Source organism: Pteropus alecto, unplaced genomic scaffold (assembly GCF_000325575.1).
Source record: "Pteropus alecto unplaced genomic scaffold, ASM32557v1 scaffold190, whole genome shotgun sequence".
Classification (NCBI taxonomy): domain Eukaryota; kingdom Metazoa; phylum Chordata; class Mammalia; order Chiroptera; family Pteropodidae; genus Pteropus; species Pteropus alecto.
Window position 1 is genome coordinate 1712571 of NW_006430462.1, and position 4121 is coordinate 1716691.

Genomic DNA, 4121 nt, shown 5'->3' on the forward strand with positions numbered 1-4121 from the left:
TGCCAAGTCTCAGTTTGCTCACTTGTGAAATGGGGATCATGATAGTTTCTTTCTCCATGAAAATTAAATGAATTGATGTATGGTAGGCATTTAGAACAGTGCCTAGTTTCTTGTTAAACCCTTAATCCATGTAGCTATTGACAGTTACCTATTTGCCACAAACTTGTTAAACATTAGTTTGGTGCCAATCTTTGTGCTTGACACTAAGGTTTTATCTATAAGCAAGGCAGGATACCCCACCCCCCAGGAAGTTCTGTTAAATTCTAAAGGAAACTCCATTTTACTGATGAGGGCCTTGAGGATCAGAGAGGTGAAGTGATTTGCCTGAGGTCACCCAGCTGTCAGTGGCTCAGATGGGATTCCAGTTGGGGGTGTTTGTCTTTCCCTCTGGAACAGATGCTTCTCCCAGGGGGAGAAGGTCAGAAACCCCCTTTTCATCAGGGCTTTTCTTGACAAGTGAGAGGTTGACCTCCACATTCTGGGAGAGTCCCTGAGACAGCTCTGACTATTCGTAAGTGGGCCCGAGAAGAGAAGGGCTGGCTGGCACATGCTGAAGACCCCAAGTTTGGGTGCTCAGTGTATGTCTGGCCATCGTGACTAGGCACAGGGAAAACATTTGCAGAAGCCTCTGGCTTGTTTTCCCCTTTGGTCTGGGCACAGCATATCATTGCAGCATGCCTCCACTTACCCATTGTGCTGTAGGATGGTCACATGTCCATGGAGCCCACAGATGAGGGTCAGGCACCTTTTGTTTTGGCATGCCAGCCCTCTGCCATGAGCTGTGACAACTGGGTGGCTCAGTGGACAACATTTATTGAACACGTAATGATGTGCAGGCCCTGTTCTAAGAGCTTTACATAATGGACTCACTTAATCTTCACAACTACCCCCAGTGAGGTAGACGCCATGGCTCTCCCATTTTACATATGAGAACACTGAGGCCCAAAAAGTGGGAATAAATTGCTCAAGATCATAATGTGAGTCACTGTTAGACATCAAAATATGAGATCTCAGAGGTCTCAGGAATAGAGAGTGATCTTCCTGCTTGGTGGCACCTTAAGAGATGTGCCTCATTGCCTGCTGCGCAGTGGCATTCAACACCGACTGTGTCCACGCGCCCAGCCATCCGCTTCTGTATGACCCTGAGTCAATCAAGTCACCTCTCGGAGACCCACTTCTAAACTGCAGCTCCAAGTGTCAGTACTTGAGTGTCGGAGAAATGAGGCCCAGAGCGCCTGATTGTGTCTAAACCTGCTTGGGGACAGTGGCGAGCTGGGAGGGCAGAAGGAGGTGTTGATACCACCATCCCTGGTCTCCGTCAGACTCGAGGCACACCAGCCAGTCACTCGCCTTTGTCAGAGGCATAGGCTGCTGTTATGTCAGAAAAGCTAGACCTCAGTCATTAATTCAGGAAAGATAAGAACATCTGGGCTTTGCTCACCTGCCACTGTATGACCTAGGGCAAGTCCTTTCTCCTCTCTAGTCTTCTGCATCTCCAGAGGCTGAAACTCCATGACCTCTAGGAACCTTTTAGGCTCAAGCAGTTGATGGAAAATTGTAAAGACCCCAGAGTGCCTCCCTCAACTAGTCCCTCTTTGCTACCCTGTCTGGAAAAGCCAGTGGCAAAAATGCCATCTCTCCTGTCTAATTTGTATCCATCCCCGGCATGAAGAAACTTTAGGACTAGTTTTCTGTTTCCACAATTAATGGTATTATTGTTCTTGTTCTTGTTGTTAATATTAGCTGCGTTAACTGAACTCAATGGGAAGTATGTGCTGAGTATTTTATATGCATTATCTCGTTGAAGCCTTAAAATAACCTCAGTACTATGATGATTTCGTTTCACAGATAAGGAATGTAAAGCTCGGAGGGGTTGATTAAGTAGCTCAAGGTCGTTCTCAGAGTCAGGTCAAGGAGAAGACACAGTTTGAACCTGAGACTTCCCAGAGTCCAGCACCTTGGCTCTAGGCCACCAGACGGTATGCCCTGCGGGTCACAAAGCAGATCCTCCTCCCCATTTGAAAGTCTCTGTCACTTGGGCCTCCCTGCATGGAAATATTCTGAATCCAAACAGCCAAGAAAAGAGAAATAAGAAAAAGGGAAGAAAAGAAAAAGAAGAACGTTTTGTTCCTTAAACCATCCTCCATAAACACAGTCTCTGCCAGGTGCATGACTTAGCTGTGGAGGTGACCCCCGAACCCCTGGCCTCCTTAAGCCCCCCTGGCAGCCGGCTGGTCACATGATGCCCAGACAGCCCTGGTTGCTATTCAAGCGTGTCTGTGTGAAGCTGCTCCGGCAGCACCGCTCCCACAACGGGGGCAGGCGGGGGCTTTAGTCAGCCTTGGACATGGCCCCTCACCCCTGTCAGTGTCCGCTGCCTTGGCAAGGATGCTGAATACTAGCCTGCTTTTGTGCCCCTGTCCAAGAAGCAATAGCATGGGGGAGATGAAATAGCCACTGAGGGGTAGCATAGCCATGGGGCTGAGCCTGACCTCCCATCTTCATTCATTCATTCATTCATTCATTCAATACTCACTGAATAAATATAATGTGCCTGCCACTTTTCTTAGCCCCTGGGATACAGCAGTGAGGAAAGTAGATAATATCCTTGTGGAACCTCAGTATAGCAAGGTAGAGAGCCATTAAGCAATTAAATACTCAATTAATTACTCAATTGCAACCGTGCTAGTTTTCAGAAAGTAGGAGCAAAGCATATGATCACATGCAATAGGGGCTCAGTCTTGCCAGACAGCCAATTATGAAAATCTAATGTGTTCACTCTCTCCCCATATTGCAAAGCAGACATTTGCAAGCACTTAGAATCCTGCAGGCCTAAAACTGTAGGGGCTTTGGAAAAAACATCCAAGGTGACCTCGATCCTTTTGGCAAAAGGCTGTGGAGTGGTGAGGTCCAGGGTTTAGACTTTTGAGCTGGATTTCTGGGTTTGAAACTAGCTCTTCTATCAACAGTAGACCCTTGTACAAGTGGCCAAAACAATTGTCCTTGAAAGAATGAGGATAAACAGAGTTCTAGGACTATGGGAGCAGATTAAATCAGATGCTCCATGAGAACCATTTAGCATGTGCCTGCCCTAGAGCAGCGAGTGATACAAGTCACCATCTATGATGGTTTATCTCCCTTGAGAACCAGAGGGGAACCACATGCCTTAGGAGCACCCTCCAAAAGCCTGCACTTGAACCCAAGTCTCCAAACTCCATGCTCAGTGCTATATCCAAGCACGGATCAATCCTGCATATCCAGTGGAGGAACTACTCTTCTGTGTCCACCTGCTGTGCACCAGCCTGTCACAAACACACCAGAAACCAAATCCAAGACTCAGTTCTGGGGTCTACGTCCTCCCAGGTGGCTGCACAACCTTCTTCCAGGGCACCCTGGCTTATAGGAAGGGAGAGAGGAGAAAGCATCCAACAGCGTCACCATGGCGAGAGCAGTAACTTCTCCTCATTATTTCCCAGCTCCTGGATTCATTAGCGACCCTAGTATTAATTCAGATTGCTGCATTTATCCCCATCTGTCTCAGATTCGTCATTGAGACACTGATGATGCTAATGTGGTAGGTTTCTGCTACAAAGGATCACTGCGGAGTTGAAGTTGTTGCTCAGAGCGAGAAGGACCCCAGCAATTTTTGGTTTAGAACAGGGAAGGAAAGCCCCCTACTAAACCCAGGCGCATATCCTCTAAGTCCCCAAACCCCTAAACCTGGCAGCCCATGGCCCACGGGCAGATAACCTTCCACCCTGGCCTCAGCATCAGAGAAATTCCTTTGAAATGACTCTGCAGACTTCCCCACCCACTGAGTTCTCCTTTTTGGCTAACAGATGGGCTCGGCTAACCATTCCCAGCTTTCCGATAAAGCAGTGTCAGGCAGTGAGGTCCCTTCAGAAAGGCATGCTTGGCTAATAAATTCCAAGGCACCCCCGCCATCTGCAGGCTGCCAATCACAGGGGCGCCGGGCACACCAGGGCTCCCAGACTGCTGCTGCAAAGGAGCTGGGGTAGGACCTCGGCGGGTGGGGATGCAGCCGCCCCTGCCCATGCTTGCCTGCCCCTGCTGCTCTGTCCTGCTCAGCCTGTGACCTGTCCCAGTTGAAACGTGCTGAG